Here is an 18,863-nt window from a genome sequence, read left to right on the forward strand (position 1 = left end):
TCTCTTTTAATTTAATTAATCTGTTTCCAATTGTCTTTGTCAACTTTTGAGAGATTATAATTGGATTTCGTATTATCATTGGGTCATCAAATTTCCCTTAATCGTCACTGGGTTGGCCGAATGGTTAAGGCGTTGGACTTAAGTTCCAATGGACAGTTGTCCGCGTGGGTTCGAACCACACACCCAGTAAATTGTTGTTATTTTCGTTGCATATTCTGCGTGAGTGCTATCGATCAGCTGTGTGATCGAGACGAATACTCTGACGTAAATGGACATTTATCTTACATTTTGTACTGAGATGTTTGTCAAATTTCTGCAGCATGACAACATTTATTTTGAAGTGGAGTATTTCGTACATCAATACTTTGCCTTAATTGGAAAAATGCCTTTCGTCAGGACGAGGTGGCCGAGTGGTTAAGGCGATGGACTGCTAATCCATTGTGCTCTGCACGCATGGGTTCGAATCCCATCCTCGTCGTATCATCTTTGGTACTCTTTTTGGTTGTTAAATCTTGCACTATGTTAAGTTTTGAGAATTCGTGATTGGATTTCGTATTATCATTGGGCAATCAAATTGGCCTTAATCGTCACTGGGTTGGCCGACTGGTTAAGGCGTTGGACTTAAGTTCCAATGGACAGTTGTCCGCGAGGGTTCGAACCCCACACCAAGTAAATTGTTGTTATTTTTGTTGCATGTTCTGCATGAGTGCTATCGATCTGGTGTGTGCTCGAGTGGAAAACTGACGAAATTGTACATTTATCTTACATTTTGTACAGAGATGTTTGTCAAATTTCTGCTGAATGACAACATTTATTTTCAAGTGGAGTATTTCGTACATCAAACACACTGCTTGAATTGGAAAATTGGCCTTCGTCTGGACGAGGTGGCCGAGTGGTTAAGGGGATGGACTTAAGTTCCAATGGACAGTTGTCCGCGTAGGTTCGAACCCCACACCCAGTAAAATGTTGTTATTTTCGTTGCATATTCTGCACCACTGCTATCGATCTGATGTGTGCTCGAGTGGAAAAGACTGACGAAATTGTACATTTGTATTTGATTATGTACTGAGATGTTTGTCAAACTTCTGCTGAATGACAACATTTATTTGTAAGTGGAGTATTTCGTACATCAAACACATTACTTTAATTGGAAAATTGGCCTTCGTCGGGTCAAAGTTGCCGAGTGTTAAGGCGATGGACTGCTAACCCATTGTGCTCTGCACGCGTGGGTTCGAGTCCCATCCTCGTCGTATCATCTTTGGTACTCTTTTTGGTTGTTTAATCTGGCCCTATGTTAAGTTTTAAGAGTTCGTGATTGGATTTCGCATTATCATTTGGCAATCAAATTGCGCTTGATCGTCACTGGGTTGGCCGAGTGGTTAAGGCGTTGGACTTAAGTTCCAATGGACAGTTGTCCGCGTGGGTTCGAACCCCACACCCAGTAAATAGTTGTTATTTTTGTTGCATGTTCTGCATGAGTGCCATCGATCTCATGTTTCCTCCAGTGGAAAACCGACGAAATTGTACATTTATCTTACATTTTGTACTGAGATGTTTGTCAAATTTCTGCTGAATGACAACATTTATTTTCAAGTGGAGTATTTCGTACATCAAACACATTGCTTTAATTGGAAAATGGACCTTCGTCCGGACGAGGTGGCCGAGTGGTTAAGGCGATGGACTGCTAATCCATTGTGCTCTGCACGCGTGGGTTCGAATCCCATCCTCGTCGTATCATCTTTGGTACTCTTTTTGGTTGTTTAATCTGGCCCTATGTTAAGTTGTAAGAGTTCGTGATTGGATTTCGTATTATCATTTGGCAATCAAATTGCCCTTGATCGTCACTGGGTTGGCCGAGTGGATAAGGCGTTTGACTTAAGTTCCAATGGACGGTTGTCCGCCTGCGTTCGAACCCCACACCCAGTAAATTGTTGCTATTTTTGTTGCATGTTCTGCATGAGTGCCATCGATCTCATGTGTGCTCGAGTGGAAAACCGACGAAATTGTACATTTATCTTACATTTTGTACAGAGATGTTTGTCAAATTTCTGCTGAATGACAACATTTATTTTCAAGTGGAGTATTTCGTACATCAAACACATTGCTTTAATTCGAAAATGGACCTTCGTCCGGACAAGGTGGCCGAGTGGTTAAGGCGATGGACTGCTAATCCATTGTGCTCTGCACGCGTGGGTTCGAATCCCATCCTCGTCGTATCATCTTTGGTACTTTTTTTGGTTGTTTAATCTTGCCCTATGTTAAGTTTTGGGAATTCGTGATTGGATTTCGTATTATCATTGGGCCATCAAATTGCCCTCCATCGCCACTGGGTTGGCCGAGTGGTTAAGGCGTTGGACTTAAGTTCCAATGGACAGTTGTCCGCGTGGGTTCGAACCCCACACCCAGTAAATTGTTGTTATTTTCGTTGCATATTCTGCATGAGTGCTATCGATCTGATGTGTGCTCGAGTGGAAAAGACTGACGAAATTGTACATTTGTATTTCATTTTGTACAGAGATGTTTGTCAAACTTCTGCTGAATGACAAGATTTATTTTGAAGTGGAGTATTTCGTACATCAAACACATTGCTTTAATTGGAAAATCGGCCTTCGTCGGGTCAAAGTTGCCGAGTGTTAAGTCGATGGACTGCTAATCCATTGCGCTCTGCACGCGTGGGTTCGAGTCCCATCCTCGTCGTATCATCTTTGGTACTCTTTTTGGTTGTTTAATCTGGCCCTATGTTAAGTTTTAAGAGTTCGTGATTGGATTTCGTATTATCATTTGGCAATCAAATTGCCCTTGATAGTCACTGGGTTGGCCGAGTGGTTAAGGCGTTGGACTTAAGTTCCAATGGACAGTTGTCCGCGTGCATTCGAACCCCACACCAAGCAAACTGTTGTTATTTTCGTTGCATATTCTGCACGACTGCTATCGATCTGATGTGTGCTCGAGTGGAAAAGACTGACGAAATTGTACATTTGTATTTCATTTTGTACAGAGATGTTTGTCAAATTTCTCCTGAATGACAACATTTATTTTCAAGTGGAGTATTTCGTACATCAAACACACTGCTTGAATTGGAAAATTGGCCTTCGTCTGGACGAGGTGGACGAGGTGGCCGATTGGTTAAGGCGATGGACTGCTAATCCATTGTGCTCTGCACGCGTGGGTTCGAATCCCATCCTCGTCGTGTCATCTTTGGTACTCTTTTTGGTTTTTAAATCTTGCACTATGTTAAGTTTTGAGAATTCGTGATTGGATTTCGTATTATCATTGGGCAATCAAATTGCCCTTAATCGTCACTGGGTTGGCCGAGTGGTTAAGGCGTTGGACTTAAGCTCCAATGGACAGTTGTCCGCGTTGGTTCGATCACCACACCCAGTAAATTGTTGTTATTTTTGTTGCATGTTCTGCATGAGTGCTATCGATCTGATGTGTGCTCGAGTGGAAAACTGACGAAATTGTACATTTATCTTACATTTTGTACAGAGATGTTTGTCAAATTTCTGCTGAATGACAACATTTATTTTCAAGTGGAGTATTTCGTACATCAAACACACTGCTTTAATTGGAAAATTGGCCTTCGTCTGGACGAGGTGGCCGAGTGGTTAAGGCGATGGACTGCTAATCCATTGTGCTCTGCACGCGTGGGTTCGAATCCCATCCTCGTCGTATCATCTTTGGTACTTTTTTTGGTTGTTTAATCTTGCCCTATGTTAAGTTTTGGGAATTCGTGATTGGATTTCGTATTATCATTGGGCCATCAAATTGCCCTCCATCGCCACTGGGTTGGCCGAGTGGTTAAGGCGTTGGACTTAAGTTCCAATGGACAGTTGTCCGCGTGGGTTCGAACCCCACACCCAGTAAATTGTTGTTATTTTCGTTGCATATTCTGCATGAGTGCTATCGATCTGATGTGTGCTCGAGTGGAAAAGACTGACGAAATTGTACATTTGTATTTCATTTTGTACAGAGATGTTTGTCAAACTTCTGCTGAATGACAAGATTTATTTTGAAGTGGAGTATTTCGTACATCAAACACATTGCTTTAATTGGAAAATTGGCCTTCGTCGGGTCAAAGTTGCCGAGTGTTAAGTCGATGGACTGCTAATCCATTGCGCTCTGCACGCGTGGGTTCGAGTCCCATCCTCGTCGTATCATCTTTGGTACTCTTTTTGGTTGTTTAATCTGGCCCTATGTTAAGTTTTAAGAGTTCGTGATTGGATTTCGTATTATCATTTGGCAATCAAATTGCCCTTGATAGTCACTGGGTTGGCCGAGTGGTTAAGGCGTTGGACTTAAGTTCCAATGGACAGTTGTCCGCGTGCATTCGAACCCCACACCAAGCAAACTGTTGTTATTTTCGTTGCATATTCTGCACGACTGCTATCGATCTGATGTGTGCTCGAGTGGAAAAGACTGACGAAATTGTACATTTGTATTTCATTTTGTACAGAGATGTTTGTCAAATTTCTCCTGAATGACAACATTTATTTTCAAGTGGAGTATTTCGTACATCAAACACACTGCTTGAATTGGAAAATTGGCCTTCGTCTGGACGAGGTGGACGAGGTGGCCGATTGGTTAAGGCGATGGACTGCTAATCCATTGTGCTCTGCACGCGTGGGTTCGAATCCCATCCTCGTCGTGTCATCTTTGGTACTCTTTTTGGTTTTTAAATCTTGCACTATGTTAAGTTTTGAGAATTCGTGATTGGATTTCGTATTATCATTGGGCAATCAAATTGCCCTTAATCTTCACTGGGTTGGCCGAGTGGTTAAGGCGTTGGACTTAAGTTCCAATGGACAGTTGTCCGCGTTGGTTCGAACCCCACACCCAGTAAATTGTTGTTATTTTTGTTGCATGTTCTGCATGAGTGCTATCGATCTGATGTGTGCTCGAGTGGAAAACTGACGAAATTGTACATTTATCTTACAGTTTGTACAGAGATGTTTGTCAAATTTCTGCTGAATGACAACATTTATTTTCAAGTGGAGTATTTCGTACATCAAACACACTGCTTGAATTGGAAAATTGGCCTTCGTCTGGACGAGGTGGCCGAGTGGTTAAGGCGATGGACTGCTAATCCATTGTGCTCTGCACGCGTGGGTTCGAATCCCATCCTCGTCGTATCATCTTTGGTACTCTTTTTGGTTGTTTAATTCTTGCCCTATGTTAAGTTTTGAGAATTCGTGATTGGATTTCGTATTATCATTAGGCCATCAAATTGCCCTCCATCGCCACTGGGTTGGCCGAGTGGTTAAGGCGTTGGACTTAAGTTCCAATGGACAGTTGTCCGCGTGCGTTAGAACCCCACACCAAGTAAACTGTTGTTATTTTCGTTGCATATTCTGCACCACTGCTATCGATCTGATGTGTGCTCGAGTGGAAAAGACTGACGAAATTGTACATTTGTATTTCATTTTGTACAGAGATGTTTGTCAAATTTCTGCTGAATGACAACATTTATTTTAAAGTGGAGTATTTCGTACATCAAACACACTGCTTGAATTGGAAAATTGGCCTTCGTCTGGACGAGGCGGCCGAGTGGTTAAGGCGATGGACTGCTAATCCATTGTGCTCTGCACGCGTGGGTTCGAATCCCATCCTCGTCGTATCATCTTTGGTACTCCTTTTGGTTGTTAAATCTTGCACTATGTTAAGTTTTGAGAATTCGTGATTGGATTTCGTATTATCATTGGGCCATCAAATTTCCCTTAATCGTCACTGGGTTGGCCGAGTGGTTAAGGCGTTGGACTTAAGTTCCAATGGACAGTTGTCCGCGTTGGTTCGAACCCCACACCCAGTAAAATGTTGTTATTTTCGTTGCATATTCTGCACCACTGCTATCGATCTGATGTGTGCTCGAGTGGAAAAGACTGACGAAATTGTACATTTGTTTTTCATTTTGTACTGAGATGTTTGTCAAACTTCTGCTGAATGACAACATTTATTTGTAAGTGGAGTATTTCGTACATCAAACACATTGCTTTAATTGGAAAATTGGCCTTCGACGGGTCAAAGTTGCCGAGTGTTAAGGCGATGCACTGCTAATCCATTGCGCTCTGCACGCGTGGGTTCGAGTCCCATCCTCGTCGTATCATCTTTGGTACTCTTTTTGGTTGTTTAATCTTGCCCTATGTTAAGTTTTGAGAATTCGTGATTGGATTTCGTATTATCATTAGGCCATCAAATTGCCCTTAATCGTCACTGGGTTGGCCGAGTGGTTAAGGCGTTGGACTTAAGTTCCAATGGACAGTTGTCCGCGTGGGTTCGAACCCCACACCAAGTAAACTGTTGTTATTTTCGTTGCATATTCTGCACGACTGCTATCGATCTGATGTGTGCTCGAGTGGAAAAGACTGACGAAATTGTACATTTGTTTTTCATTTTGTACAGAGATGTTTGTCAAATTTCTGCTGAATGACAACATTTATTTTCAAGTGGAGTATTTCGTACATCAAACACATTGCTTTAATTCGAAAATGGACCTTCGTCCGGACGAGGTGGCCGAGTGGTTAAGGCGATGGACTGCTAATCCATTGTGCTCTGCACGCGTGGGTTCGAATCCCATCCTCGTCGTATCATCTTTGGTACTTTTTTTGGTTGTTTAATCTTGCCCTATGTTAAGTTTTGGGAATTCGTGATTGGATTTCGTATTATCATTGGGCCATCAAATTGCCCTCCATCGCCACTGGGTTGGCCGAGTGGTTAAGGCGTTGGACTTAAGTTCCAATGGACAGTTGTCCGCGTGGGTTCGAACCCCACACCCAGTAAATTGTTGTTATTTTCGTTGCATATTCTGCATGAGTGCTATCGATCTGATGTGTGCTCGAGTGGAAAAGACTGACGAAATTGTACATTTGTATTTCATTTTGTACAGAGATGTTTGTCAAACTTCTGCTGAATGACAAGATTTATTTTGAAGTGGAGTATTTCGTACATCAAACACATTGCTTTAATTGGAAAATCGGCCTTCGTCGGGTCAAAGTTGCCGAGTGTTAAGTCGATGGACTGCTAATCCATTGCGCTCTGCACGCGTGGGTTCGAGTCCCATCCTCGTCGTATCATCTTTGGTACTCTTTTTGGTTGTTTAATCTGGCCCTATGTTAAGTTTTAAGAGTTCGTGATTGGATTTCGTATTATCATTTGGCAATCAAATTGCCCTTGATAGTCACTGGGTTGGCCGAGTGGTTAAGGCGTTGGACTTAAGTTCCAATGGACAGTTGTCCGCGTGCATTCGAACCCCACACCAAGCAAACTGTTGTTATTTTCGTTGCATATTCTGCACGACTGCTATCGATCTGATGTGTGCTCGAGTGGAAAAGACTGACGAAATTGTACATTTGTATTTCATTTTGTACAGAGATGTTTGTCAAATTTCTCCTGAATGACAACATTTATTTTCAAGTGGAGTATTTCGTACATCAAACACACTGCTTGAATTGGAAAATTGGCCTTCGTCTGGACGAGGTGGACGAGGTGGCCGATTGGTTAAGGCGATGGACTGCTAATCCATTGTGCTCTGCACGCGTGGGTTCGAATCCCATCCTCGTCGTGTCATCTTTGGTACTCTTTTTGGTTTTTAAATCTTGCACTATGTTAAGTTTTGAGAATTCGTGATTGGATTTCGTATTATCATTGGGCAATCAAATTGCCCTTAATCGTCACTGGGTTGGCCGAGTGGTTAAGGCGTTGGACTTAAGCTCCAATGGACAGTTGTCCGCGTTGGTTCGATCACCACACCCAGTAAATTGTTGTTATTTTTGTTGCATGTTCTGCATGAGTGCTATCGATCTGATGTGTGCTCGAGTGGAAAACTGACGAAATTGTACATTTATCTTACATTTTGTACAGAGATGTTTGTCAAATTTCTGCTGAATGACAACATTTATTTTCAAGTGGAGTATTTCGTACATCAAACACACTGCTTTAATTGGAAAATTGGCCTTCGTCTGGACGAGGTGGCCGAGTGGTTAAGGCGATGGACTGCTAATCCATTGTGCTCTGCACGCGTGGGTTCGAATCCCATCCTCGTCGTATCATCTTTGGTACTTTTTTTGGTTGTTTAATCTTGCCCTATGTTAAGTTTTGGGAATTCGTGATTGGATTTCGTATTATCATTGGGCCATCAAATTGCCCTCCATCGCCACTGGGTTGGCCGAGTGGTTAAGGCGTTGGACTTAAGTTCCAATGGACAGTTGTCCGCGTGGGTTCGAACCCCACACCCAGTAAATTGTTGTTATTTTCGTTGCATATTCTGCATGAGTGCTATCGATCTGATGTGTGCTCGAGTGGAAAAGACTGACGAAATTGTACATTTGTATTTCATTTTGTACAGAGATGTTTGTCAAACTTCTGCTGAATGACAAGATTTATTTTGAAGTGGAGTATTTCGTACATCAAACACATTGCTTTAATTGGAAAATTGGCCTTCGTCGGGTCAAAGTTGCCGAGTGTTAAGTCGATGGACTGCTAATCCATTGCGCTCTGCACGCGTGGGTTCGAGTCCCATCCTCGTCGTATCATCTTTGGTACTCTTTTTGGTTGTTTAATCTGGCCCTATGTTAAGTTTTAAGAGTTCGTGATTGGATTTCGTATTATCATTTGGCAATCAAATTGCCCTTGATAGTCACTGGGTTGGCCGAGTGGTTAAGGCGTTGGACTTAAGTTCCAATGGACAGTTGTCCGCGTGCATTCGAACCCCACACCAAGCAAACTGTTGTTATTTTCGTTGCATATTCTGCACGACTGCTATCGATCTGATGTGTGCTCGAGTGGAAAAGACTGACGAAATTGTACATTTGTATTTCATTTTGTACAGAGATGTTTGTCAAATTTCTCCTGAATGACAACATTTATTTTCAAGTGGAGTATTTCGTACATCAAACACACTGCTTGAATTGGAAAATTGGCCTTCGTCTGGACGAGGTGGACGAGGTGGCCGATTGGTTAAGGCGATGGACTGCTAATCCATTGTGCTCTGCACGCGTGGGTTCGAATCCCATCCTCGTCGTGTCATCTTTGGTACTCTTTTTGGTTTTTAAATCTTGCACTATGTTAAGTTTTGAGAATTCGTGATTGGATTTCGTATTATCATTGGGCAATCAAATTGCCCTTAATCGTCACTGGGTTGGCCGAGTGGTTAAGGCGTTGGACTTAAGTTCCAATGGACAGTTGTCCGCGTTGGTTCGAACCCCACACCCAGTAAATTGTTGTTATTTTTGTTGCATGTTCTGCATGAGTGCTATCGATCTGATGTGTGCTCGAGTGGAAAACTGACGAAATTGTACATTTATCTTACATTTTGTACAGAGATGTTTGTCAAATTTCTGCTGAATGACAACATTTATTTTCAAGTGGAGTATTTCGTACATCAAACACACTGCTTGAATTGGAAAATTGGCCTTCGTCTGGACGAGGTGGCCGAGTGGTTAAGGCGATGGACTGCTAATCCATTGTGCTCTGCACGCGTGGGTTCGAATCCCATCCTCGTCGTATCATCTTTGGTACTCTTTTTGGTTGTTTAATTCTTGCCCTATGTTAAGTTTTGAGAATTCGTGATTGGATTTCGTATTATCATTAGGCCATCAAATTGCCCTCCATCGCCACTGGGTTGGCCGAGTGGTTAAGGCGTTGGACTTAAGTTCCAATGGACAGTTGTCCGCGTGCGTTAGAACCCCACACCAAGTAAACTGTTGTTATTTTCGTTGCATATTCTGCACCACTGCTATCGATCTGATGTGTGCTCGAGTGGAAAAGACTGACGAAATTGTACATTTGTATTTCATTTTGTACAGAGATGTTTGTCAAATTTCTGCTGAATGACAACATTTATTTTAAAGTGGAGTATTTCGTACATCAAACACACTGCTTGAATTGGAAAATTGGCCTTCGTCTGGACGAGGCGGCCGAGTGGTTAAGGCGATGGACTGCTAATCCATTGTGCTCTGCACGCGTGGGTTCGAATCCCATCCTCGTCGTATCATCTTTGGTACTCCTTTTGGTTGTTAAATCTTGCACTATGTTAAGTTTTGAGAATTCGTGATTGGATTTCGTATTATCATTGGGCCATCAAATTTCCCTTAATCGTCACTGGGTTGGCCGAGTGGTTAAGGCGTTGGACTTAAGTTCCAATGGACAGTTGTCCGCGTTGGTTCGAACCCCACACCCAGTAAAATGTTGTTATTTTCGTTGCATATTCTGCACCACTGCTATCGATCTGATGTGTGCTCGAGTGGAAAAGACTGACGAAATTGTACATTTGTTTTTCATTTTGTACTGAGATGTTTGTCAAACTTCTGCTGAATGACAACATTTATTTGTAAGTGGAGTATTTCGTACATCAAACACATTGCTTTAATTGGAAAATTGGCCTTCGACGGGTCAAAGTTGCCGAGTGTTAAGGCGATGCACTGCTAATCCATTGCGCTCTGCACGCGTGGGTTCGAGTCCCATCCTCGTCGTATCATCTTTGGTACTCTTTTTGGTTGTTTAATCTTGCCCTATGTTAAGTTTTGAGAATTCGTGATTGGATTTCGTATTATCATTAGGCCATCAAATTGCCCTTAATCGTCACTGGGTTGGCCGAGTGGTTAAGGCGTTGGACTTAAGTTCCAATGGACAGTTGTCCGCGTGGGTTCGAACCCCACACCAAGTAAACTGTTGTTATTTTCGTTGCATATTCTGCACGACTGCTATCGATCTGATGTGTGCTCGAGTGGAAAAGACTGACGAAATTGTACATTTGTTTTTCATTTTGTACAGAGATGTTTGTCAAATTTCTGCTGAATGACAACATTTATTTTAAAGTGGAGTATTTCGTACATCAAACACACTGCTTGAATTGGAAAATTGGCCTTCGTCTGGACGAGGCGGCCGAGTGGTTAAGGCGATGGACTGCTAATCCATTGTGCTCTGCACGCGTGGGTTCGAATCCCATCCTCGTCGTATCATCTTTGGTACTCCTTTTGGTTGTTAAATCTTGCACTATGTTAAGTTTTGAGAATTCGTGATTGGATTTCGTATTATCATTGGGCCATCAAATTTCCGTTAATCGTCACTGGGTTGGCCGAGTGGTTAAGGCGTTGGACTTAAGTTCCAATGGACAGTTGTCCGCGTTGGTTCGAACCCCACACCCAGTAAAATGTTGTTATTTTCGTTGCATATTCTGCACCACTGCTATCGATCTGATGTGTGCTCGAGTGGAAAAGACTGACGAAATTGTACATTTGTTTTTCATTTTGTACTGAGATGTTTGTCAAACTTCTGCTGAATGACAACATTTATTTGTAAGTGGAGTATTTCGTACATCAAACACATTGCTTTAAATGGAAAATTGGCCTTCGACGGGTCAAAGTTGCCGAGTGTTAAGGCGATGCACTGCTAATCCATTGCGCTCTGCACGCGTGGGTTCGAGTCCCATCCTCGTCGTATCATCTTTGGTACTCTTTTTGGTTGTTTAATCTTGCCCTATGTTAAGTTTTGAGAATTCGTGATTGGATTTCGTATTATCATTAGGCCATCAAATTGCCCTTAATCGTCACTGGGTTGGCCGAGTGGTTAAGGCGTTGGACTTAAGTTCCAATGGACAGTTGTCCGCGTGGGTTCGAACCCCACACCAAGTAAACTGTTGTTATTTTCGTTGCATATTCTGCACGACTGCTATCGATCTGATGTGTGCTCGAGTGGAAAAGACTGACGAAATTGTACATTTGTTTTTCATTTTGTACAGAGATGTTTGTCAAATTTCTGCTGAATGACAACATTTATTTGTAAGTGGAGTATTTCGTACATCAAACACACTGCTTTAATTGGAAAATTGGCCTTCGTCGGGTCAAAGTTGCCGAGTGTTAAGGCGATGCACTGCTAATCCATTGCGCTCTGCACGCGTGGGTTCGAGTCCCATCCTCGTCGTATCATCTTTGGTACTCTTTTTGGTTGTTTAATCTGGCCCTATGTTAAGTTTTAAGAGTTCGTGATTGGATTTCGTATTATCATTTGGCAATCAAATTGCCCTTGATAGTCACTGGGTTGGCCGAGTGGTTAAGGCGTTGGACTTAAGTTCCAATGGACAGTTGTCCGCGTGGGTTCGAACCCCACACCCAGTAAATTGTTGTTATTTTTGTTGCATGTTCTGCATGAGTGCTATCGATCTGATGTGTGCTGGAGTGGAAAACTGACGAAATTGTACATTTATCTTACAGTTTGTACAGAGATGTTTGTCAAATTTCTGCTGAATGACAACATTTATTTTCAAGTGGAGTATCTCGTACATCAAACACACTGCTTGAATTGGAAAATATGCCTTCGTCTGGACGAGGTGGCCGAGTGGTTAAGGCGATGGACTGCTAATCCATTGTGCTCTGCACGCGTGGGTTCGAATCCCATCCTCGTCGTATCATCTTTGGTACTTTTTTTGGTTGTTTAATCTTGCCCTATGTTAAGTTTTGAGAATTCGTGATTGGATTTCGTATTATCATTGGGCCACCAAATTGCCCTTAATCGTCACTGGGTTGGCCGAGTGGTTAAGACGTTGGACTTAAGTTCCAATGGACAGTTGTCCGCGTGGGTTCGAACCCCACACCCAGTAAAATGTTGTTATTTTCGTTGCATATTCTGCACCACTGCTATCGATCTCATGTGTGCTCGAGTGGAAAAGACTGACGAAATTGTACATTTGTATTTCATTTTGTACTGAGATGTTTGTCAAACTTCTGTTGAATGACAAGATTTATTTGTAAGTGGAGTATTTCGTACATCAAACACATTGCTTTAATTGGAAAATTGGCCTTCGTCAGGTCAAATTTGCCGAGGGTTAAGGCGATGCACTACAATTCCATTGCGCTCTGCACGCGTGGGTTCGAATCCCATCCTCGTCGTATCATCTTTGGTACAGTTTTTGGTTGTTTAATCTGGCCCTATGTTAAGTTTTAAGAGTTCGTGATTGGATTTCGTATTATCATGTGGTAATCAAATTGCCCTTGATCGTCACTGGGTTGGCCGAGTGGTTAAGGCGTTGGACTTAAGTTCCAATGGACAGTTGTCCGCGTAGGTTCGAACCCCACACCCAGTAAAATGTTGTTATTTTCGTTGCATATTCTGCATGAGTGCCATCGATCTGATGTGTGCTCGAGTGGAAAAGACTGACGAAATTGTACATTTATCTTACATTTTGTACAGAGATGTTGGTCAAATTTCTGCTGAATGACAACATTTATTTTCAAGTGGAGAATTTCGTACATCAAACACATTGCTTTAATTCGAAAATGGACCTTCGTCCGGACGAGGTGGCCGAGTGGTTAAGGCGATGGACTGCTAATCCATTGTGCTCTGCACGCGTTGGTTCGAATCCCATCCTCGTCGTATCATCTTTGGTACTCTTTTTGGTTGTTTAATCTGGCCCTATGTTAAGTTTTAAGAGTTCGTGATTGGATTTCGTATTATGATTTGACAATCAAATTGCCCTTGATAGTCACTGGGTTGGCCGAGTGGTTAAGGCGTTTGACTTAAGTTCCAATGGACAGTTGTCCGCGTGGGTTCGAACCCCACACCAAGTAAAATGTTGTTATTTTCGTTGCATATTCTGCAGGACTGCTATCGATCTGATGTGTGCTCGAGTGGAAAAGACTGACGAAATTGTACATTTATCTTACATTTTGTACAGAGATGTTTGTCAAATTTCTGCTAAATGACAACATTTATTTTCAAGTGGAGTATTTCGTACATCAAACACACTGCTTGAATTGGAAAATTGGCTTTCGTCTGGACGAGGTGGCCGAGTGGTTAAGGCGATGGACTGCTAATCCATTGATTTCGTATTATCATTAGGCCATCAAATTGCCCCAGATCGTCACTGGGTTGGCCGAGTGGTTAAGGCGTTGGACTTAAGTTCCAATGGACAGTTGTCCGCCTGCGTTCGAACCCCACACCAAGTAAATTGTCATTATTTTCGTTGCATATTCTGCACGACTGCTATCGATCTGATGTGTACTCGAGTGGAGAAGACTGACGAAATTGTACATTTATCTTACATTTTGTACAGAGATGTTGGTCAAATTTCTGCTGAATGACAACATTTATTTTCAAGTGGAGAATTTCGTACATCAAACACACTGCTTGAATTGGAAAATTGGCCTTCGTCTGGACGAGGCGGCCGAGTGGTTAAGGCGATGGACTGCTAATCCATTGTGCTCTGCACGCGTGGGTTCGAATCCCATCCTCGTCGTATCATCTTTGGTACTCCTTTTGGTTGTTAAATCTTGCACTATGTTAAGTTTTGAGAATTCGTGATTGGATTTCGTATTATCATTGGGCCATCAAATTTCCGTTAATCGTCACTGGGTTGGCCGAGTGGTTAAGGCGTTGGACTTAAGTTCCAATGGACAGTTGTCCGCGTTGGTTCGAACCCCACACCCAGTAAAATGTTGTTATTTTCGTTGCATATTCTGCACCACTGCTATCGATCTGATGTGTGCTCGAGTGGAAAAGACTGACGAAATTGTACATTTGTTTTTCATTTTGTACTGAGATGTTTGTCAAACTTCTGCTGAATGACAACATTTATTTGTAAGTGGAGTATTTCGTACATCAAACACATTGCTTTAATTGGAAAATTGGCCTTCGACGGGTCAAAGTTGCCGAGTGTTAAGGCGATGCACTGCTAATCCATTGCGCTCTGCACGCGTGGGTTCGAGTCCCATCCTCGTCGTATCATCTTTGGTACTCTTTTTGGTTGTTTAATCTTGCCCTATGTTAAGTTTTGAGAATTCGTGATTGGATTTCGTATTATCATTAGGCCATCAAATTGCCCTTAATCGTCACTGGGTTGGCCGAGTGGTTAAGGCGTTGGACTTAAGTTCCAATGGACAGTTGTCCGCGTGGGTTCGAACCCCACACCAAGTAAACTGTTGTTATTTTCGTTGCATATTCTGCACGACTGCTATCGATCTGATGTGTGCTCGAGTGGAAAAGACTGACGAAATTGTACATTTGTTTTTCATTTTGTACAGAGATGTTTGTCAAATTTCTGCTGAATGACAACATTTATTTGTAAGTGGAGTATTTCGTACATCAAACACACTGCTTTAATTGGAAAATTGGCCTTCGTCGGGTCAAAGTTGCCGAGTGTTAAGGCGATGCACTGCTAATCCATTGCGCTCTGCACGCGTGGGTTCGAGTCCCATCCTCGTCGTATCATCTTTGGTACTCTTTTTGGTTGTTTAATCTGGCCCTATGTTAAGTTTTAAGAGTTCGTGATTGGATTTCGTATTATCATTTGGCAATCAAATTGCCCTTGATAGTCACTGGGTTGGCCGAGTGGTTAAGGCGTTGGACTTAAGTTCCAATGGACAGTTGTCCGCGTGGGTTCGAACCCCACACCCAGTAAATTGTTGTTATTTTTGTTGCATGTTCTGCATGAGTGCTATCGATCTGATGTGTGCTGGAGTGGAAAACTGACGAAATTGTACATTTATCTTACAGTTTGTACAGAGATGTTTGTCAAATTTCTGCTGAATGACAACATTTATTTTCAAGTGGAGTATCTCGTACATCAAACACACTGCTTGAATTGGAAAATATGCCTTCGTCTGGACGAGGTGGCCGAGTGGTTAAGGCGATGGACTGCTAATCCATTGTGCTCTGCACGCGTGGGTTCGAATCCCATCCTCGTCGTATCATCTTTGGTACTTTTTTTGGTTGTTTAATCTTGCCCTATGTTAAGTTTTGAGAATTCGTGATTGGATTTCGTATTATCATTGGGCCACCAAATTGCCCTTAATCGTCACTGGGTTGGCCGAGTGGTTAAGACGTTGGACTTAAGTTCCAATGGACAGTTGTCCGCGTGGGTTCGAACCCCACACCCAGTAAAATGTTGTTATTTTCGTTGCATATTCTGCACCACTGCTATCGATCTCATGTGTGCTCGAGTGGAAAAGACTGACGAAATTGTACATTTGTATTTCATTTTGTACTGAGATGTTTGTCAAACTTCTGTTGAATGACAAGATTTATTTGTAAGTGGAGTATTTCGTACATCAAACACATTGCTTTAATTGGAAAATTGGCCTTCGTCAGGTCAAATTTGCCGAGTGTTAAGGCGATGCACTACAATTCCATTGCGCTCTGCACGCGTGGGTTCGAATCCCATCCTCGTCGTATCATCTTTGGTACAGTTTTTGGTTGTTTAATCTGGCCCTATGTTAAGTTTTAAGAGTTCGTGATTGGATTTCGTATTATCATGTGGTAATCAAATTGCCCTTGATCGTCACTGGGTTGGCCGAGTGGTTAAGGCGTTGGACTTAAGTTCCAATGGACAGTTGTCCGCGTAGGTTCGAACCCCACACCCAGTAAAATGTTGTTATTTTCGTTGCATATTCTGCATGAGTGCCATCGATCTGATGTGTGCTCGAGTGGAAAAGACTGACGAAATTGTACATTTATCTTACATTTTGTACAGAGATGTTGGTCAAATTTCTGCTGAATGACAACATTTATTTTCAAGTGGAGAATTTCGTACATCAAACACATTGCTTTAATTCGAAAATGGACCTTCGTCCGGACGAGGTGGCCGAGTGGTTAAGGCGATGGACTGCTAATCCATTGTGCTCTGCACGCGTTGGTTCGAATCCCATCCTCGTCGTATCATCTTTGGTACTCTTTTTGGTTGTTTAATCTGGCCCTATGTTAAGTTTTAAGAGTTCGTGATTGGATTTCGTATTATGATTTGACAATCAAATTGCCCTTGATAGTCACTGGGTTGGCCGAGTGGTTAAGGCGTTTGACTTAAGTTCCAATGGACAGTTGTCCGCGTGGGTTCGAACCCCACACCAAGTAAAATGTTGTTATTTTCGTTGCATATTCTGCAGGACTGCTATCGATCTGATGTGTGCTCGAGTGGAAAAGACTGACGAAATTGTACATTTATCTTACATTTTGTACAGAGATGTTTGTCAAATTTCTGCTAAATGACAACATTTATTTTCAAGTGGAGTATTTCGTACATCAAACACACTGCTTGAATTGGAAAATTGGCTTTCGTCTGGACGAGGTGGCCGAGTGGTTAAGGCGATGGACTGCTAATCCATTGATTTCGTATTATCATTAGGCCATCAAATTGCCCCAGATCGTCACTGGGTTGGCCGAGTGGTTAAGGCGTTGGACTTAAGTTCCAATGGACAGTTGTCCGCCTGCGTTCGAACCCCACACCAAGTAAATTGTCATTATTTTCGTTGCATATTCTGCACGACTGCTATCGATCTGATGTGTACTCGAGTGGAGAAGACTGACGAAATTGTACATTTGTATTTCATTTTGTACAGAGATGTTTGTCAAACTTCTGCTGAATGACAAGATTTATTTGTAAGTGGAGTATTTCGTACATCAAACACATTGCTTTAATTGGAAAATTGGCCTTCGTCGGGTCAAAGTTGCCGAGTGTTAAGGCGATGGACTGCTAACCCATTGTGCTCTGCCCGCGTGGGTTCGAGTCCCATCCTCGTCGTATCATCTTTGGTACTCTTTTTGGTTGTTTAATCTGGCCCTATGTTATGTTTTAAGAGTTCGTGATTGGAATTCGTATTATCATTTGGCCATCAAATTGCCCTTGATCGTCACTGGGTTGGCCGAGTGGTTAAGGCGTTGGACTTAAGTTCCAATGGACAGTTGTCCGCGTGGGTTCGAACCCCACACCCAGTAAATAGTTGTTATTTTGTTGCATGTTCTGCATGAGTGCCATCGATCTCATGTGTGCTCGAGTGGAAAACCGAAGAAATTGTACATTTATCTTACATTTTGTACAGAGATGTTTGTCAAATTTCTGCTGAATGACAATATTTATTTTCAAGTGGAGTATTTCGTACATCAAACACATTGCTTTAATTGGAAAATGGACCTTCGTCCGGACGAGGTGGCCGAGTGGTTAAGGCGATGGACTGCTAATCCATTGTGCTCTGCACGCGTGGGTTCGAATCCCATCCTCGTCGTATCATCTTTGGTACTTTTTTTGGTTGTTTAATCTTGCCCTATGTTAAGTTTTGAGAATTCGTGATTGGATTTCGTATTATCATTGGGCCATCAAATTGCCCTTAATCGTCGCTGGGTTGGCCGAGTGGTTAAGGCGTTGGACTTAAGTTCCAATGGACAGTTGTCCGCGTGGGTTCGAACCCCACACCCAGTAAAATGTTGTTATTTTCGTTGCGTATTCTGCACCACAGCTATCGATCTGATGTGTGCTCGAGTGGAAAAGACTGACGAAATTGTACATTTGTATTTCATTTTGTACTGAGATGTTTGTCAAACTTCTGCTGAATGACAACATTTATTTTAAAGTGGAGTATTTCGTACATCAAACACATTGCTTTAATTGGAAAATTGGCCTTCGTCGGGTCAAATTTGCCGAGTGTTAAGGCGATGCACTGCTAATCCATTGCGCTCTGCACGCGTGGGTTCGAGTCCCATCCTCGTCGTATCGTCTTTGGTACTCTTTTTGGTTGTTTAATCTGGCCCTATGTTAAGTTTTAAGAGTTCGTGATTGGGTTTCGTATTATCATTTGACAATCAAATTGCACTTGATAGTCAGTGGGTTGTCCGAGTGGTTAAGGTGTTGGACTTAAGTTCCAATGGACAGTTGTCCGCGTGGGTTCGAATCCCACACCCAGTAAATAGTCGTTATTTTTGTTGCATGTTCTGCATGAGTGCCATCGATCTCATGTGTGCTCGAGTGGAAAACTGACGAAATTGTACATTTATCTTACATTTGGTACGGAGATGTTTGTCAAATTTCTGCTGAATGACAACATTTATTTTCAAGTGGAGTATTTCGTACATCAAACACATTGCTTTAATTCGAAAATGGACCTTCG

At 42.4% G+C, this 18,863-nt stretch overlaps 32 non-coding genes across 32 annotated transcripts; all 32 read left to right on the forward strand.

Annotated features, from left to right (window-relative positions):
- The first annotated feature begins 396 nt into the window (after positions 1-396).
- On the forward strand, positions 397-478 carry Trnas-gcu (transfer RNA serine (anticodon GCU)). Its single transcript has one exon. It is a non-coding gene; the product is annotated as a tRNA-Ser (tRNA).
- An 883-nt stretch (positions 479-1,361) lies between these two features.
- Positions 1,362-1,444, forward strand: Trnal-uaa (transfer RNA leucine (anticodon UAA)). Its single transcript has one exon. It is a non-coding gene; the product is annotated as a tRNA-Leu (tRNA).
- A 206-nt stretch (positions 1,445-1,650) lies between these two features.
- Positions 1,651-1,732, forward strand: Trnas-gcu (transfer RNA serine (anticodon GCU)). Its single transcript has one exon. It is a non-coding gene; the product is annotated as a tRNA-Ser (tRNA).
- A 400-nt stretch (positions 1,733-2,132) lies between these two features.
- Positions 2,133-2,214, forward strand: Trnas-gcu (transfer RNA serine (anticodon GCU)). Its single transcript has one exon. It is a non-coding gene; the product is annotated as a tRNA-Ser (tRNA).
- A 111-nt stretch (positions 2,215-2,325) lies between these two features.
- Trnal-uaa (transfer RNA leucine (anticodon UAA)) lies at positions 2,326-2,408 on the forward strand. Its single transcript has one exon. It is a non-coding gene; the product is annotated as a tRNA-Leu (tRNA).
- Positions 2,409-3,108: 700 nt separating this feature from the next.
- Positions 3,109-3,190, forward strand: Trnas-gcu (transfer RNA serine (anticodon GCU)). Its single transcript has one exon. It is a non-coding gene; the product is annotated as a tRNA-Ser (tRNA).
- A 400-nt stretch (positions 3,191-3,590) lies between these two features.
- On the forward strand, positions 3,591-3,672 carry Trnas-gcu (transfer RNA serine (anticodon GCU)). The gene has a single exon. It is a non-coding gene; the product is annotated as a tRNA-Ser (tRNA).
- A 111-nt stretch (positions 3,673-3,783) lies between these two features.
- On the forward strand, positions 3,784-3,866 carry Trnal-uaa (transfer RNA leucine (anticodon UAA)). The gene has a single exon. It is a non-coding gene; the product is annotated as a tRNA-Leu (tRNA).
- A 700-nt stretch (positions 3,867-4,566) lies between these two features.
- Positions 4,567-4,648, forward strand: Trnas-gcu (transfer RNA serine (anticodon GCU)). The gene has a single exon. It is a non-coding gene; the product is annotated as a tRNA-Ser (tRNA).
- Positions 4,649-5,048: 400 nt separating this feature from the next.
- Trnas-gcu (transfer RNA serine (anticodon GCU)) lies at positions 5,049-5,130 on the forward strand. The gene has a single exon. It is a non-coding gene; the product is annotated as a tRNA-Ser (tRNA).
- A 403-nt stretch (positions 5,131-5,533) lies between these two features.
- Trnas-gcu (transfer RNA serine (anticodon GCU)) lies at positions 5,534-5,615 on the forward strand. The gene has a single exon. It is a non-coding gene; the product is annotated as a tRNA-Ser (tRNA).
- An 885-nt stretch (positions 5,616-6,500) lies between these two features.
- Positions 6,501-6,582, forward strand: Trnas-gcu (transfer RNA serine (anticodon GCU)). Its single transcript has one exon. It is a non-coding gene; the product is annotated as a tRNA-Ser (tRNA).
- Positions 6,583-6,693: 111 nt separating this feature from the next.
- Positions 6,694-6,776, forward strand: Trnal-uaa (transfer RNA leucine (anticodon UAA)). Its single transcript has one exon. It is a non-coding gene; the product is annotated as a tRNA-Leu (tRNA).
- Positions 6,777-7,476: 700 nt separating this feature from the next.
- On the forward strand, positions 7,477-7,558 carry Trnas-gcu (transfer RNA serine (anticodon GCU)). Its single transcript has one exon. It is a non-coding gene; the product is annotated as a tRNA-Ser (tRNA).
- A 400-nt stretch (positions 7,559-7,958) lies between these two features.
- Positions 7,959-8,040, forward strand: Trnas-gcu (transfer RNA serine (anticodon GCU)). Its single transcript has one exon. It is a non-coding gene; the product is annotated as a tRNA-Ser (tRNA).
- A 111-nt stretch (positions 8,041-8,151) lies between these two features.
- Trnal-uaa (transfer RNA leucine (anticodon UAA)) lies at positions 8,152-8,234 on the forward strand. The gene has a single exon. It is a non-coding gene; the product is annotated as a tRNA-Leu (tRNA).
- Positions 8,235-8,934: 700 nt separating this feature from the next.
- Positions 8,935-9,016, forward strand: Trnas-gcu (transfer RNA serine (anticodon GCU)). Its single transcript has one exon. It is a non-coding gene; the product is annotated as a tRNA-Ser (tRNA).
- A 400-nt stretch (positions 9,017-9,416) lies between these two features.
- Positions 9,417-9,498, forward strand: Trnas-gcu (transfer RNA serine (anticodon GCU)). The gene has a single exon. It is a non-coding gene; the product is annotated as a tRNA-Ser (tRNA).
- Positions 9,499-9,901: 403 nt separating this feature from the next.
- On the forward strand, positions 9,902-9,983 carry Trnas-gcu (transfer RNA serine (anticodon GCU)). Its single transcript has one exon. It is a non-coding gene; the product is annotated as a tRNA-Ser (tRNA).
- An 885-nt stretch (positions 9,984-10,868) lies between these two features.
- Trnas-gcu (transfer RNA serine (anticodon GCU)) lies at positions 10,869-10,950 on the forward strand. The gene has a single exon. It is a non-coding gene; the product is annotated as a tRNA-Ser (tRNA).
- A 1,077-nt stretch (positions 10,951-12,027) lies between these two features.
- On the forward strand, positions 12,028-12,110 carry Trnal-uaa (transfer RNA leucine (anticodon UAA)). The gene has a single exon. It is a non-coding gene; the product is annotated as a tRNA-Leu (tRNA).
- Positions 12,111-12,316: 206 nt separating this feature from the next.
- Positions 12,317-12,398, forward strand: Trnas-gcu (transfer RNA serine (anticodon GCU)). The gene has a single exon. It is a non-coding gene; the product is annotated as a tRNA-Ser (tRNA).
- A 111-nt stretch (positions 12,399-12,509) lies between these two features.
- On the forward strand, positions 12,510-12,592 carry Trnal-uaa (transfer RNA leucine (anticodon UAA)). Its single transcript has one exon. It is a non-coding gene; the product is annotated as a tRNA-Leu (tRNA).
- A 691-nt stretch (positions 12,593-13,283) lies between these two features.
- Positions 13,284-13,365, forward strand: Trnas-gcu (transfer RNA serine (anticodon GCU)). Its single transcript has one exon. It is a non-coding gene; the product is annotated as a tRNA-Ser (tRNA).
- A 780-nt stretch (positions 13,366-14,145) lies between these two features.
- Positions 14,146-14,227, forward strand: Trnas-gcu (transfer RNA serine (anticodon GCU)). The gene has a single exon. It is a non-coding gene; the product is annotated as a tRNA-Ser (tRNA).
- Positions 14,228-15,304: 1,077 nt separating this feature from the next.
- Trnal-uaa (transfer RNA leucine (anticodon UAA)) lies at positions 15,305-15,387 on the forward strand. Its single transcript has one exon. It is a non-coding gene; the product is annotated as a tRNA-Leu (tRNA).
- Positions 15,388-15,593: 206 nt separating this feature from the next.
- On the forward strand, positions 15,594-15,675 carry Trnas-gcu (transfer RNA serine (anticodon GCU)). Its single transcript has one exon. It is a non-coding gene; the product is annotated as a tRNA-Ser (tRNA).
- Positions 15,676-15,786: 111 nt separating this feature from the next.
- Trnal-uaa (transfer RNA leucine (anticodon UAA)) lies at positions 15,787-15,869 on the forward strand. Its single transcript has one exon. It is a non-coding gene; the product is annotated as a tRNA-Leu (tRNA).
- A 691-nt stretch (positions 15,870-16,560) lies between these two features.
- On the forward strand, positions 16,561-16,642 carry Trnas-gcu (transfer RNA serine (anticodon GCU)). Its single transcript has one exon. It is a non-coding gene; the product is annotated as a tRNA-Ser (tRNA).
- Positions 16,643-17,614: 972 nt separating this feature from the next.
- On the forward strand, positions 17,615-17,697 carry Trnal-uaa (transfer RNA leucine (anticodon UAA)). Its single transcript has one exon. It is a non-coding gene; the product is annotated as a tRNA-Leu (tRNA).
- A 205-nt stretch (positions 17,698-17,902) lies between these two features.
- Positions 17,903-17,984, forward strand: Trnas-gcu (transfer RNA serine (anticodon GCU)). Its single transcript has one exon. It is a non-coding gene; the product is annotated as a tRNA-Ser (tRNA).
- A 111-nt stretch (positions 17,985-18,095) lies between these two features.
- Positions 18,096-18,178, forward strand: Trnal-uaa (transfer RNA leucine (anticodon UAA)). The gene has a single exon. It is a non-coding gene; the product is annotated as a tRNA-Leu (tRNA).
- Positions 18,179-18,863: the final 685 nt, after the last annotated feature.

This window comes from Phallusia mammillata, chromosome 4 (genome assembly GCF_965637545.1).
Source record: "Phallusia mammillata chromosome 4, kaPhaMamm4.hap1.1, whole genome shotgun sequence".
Taxonomy (NCBI): Eukaryota; Metazoa; Chordata; class Ascidiacea; order Phlebobranchia; family Ascidiidae; genus Phallusia; species Phallusia mammillata.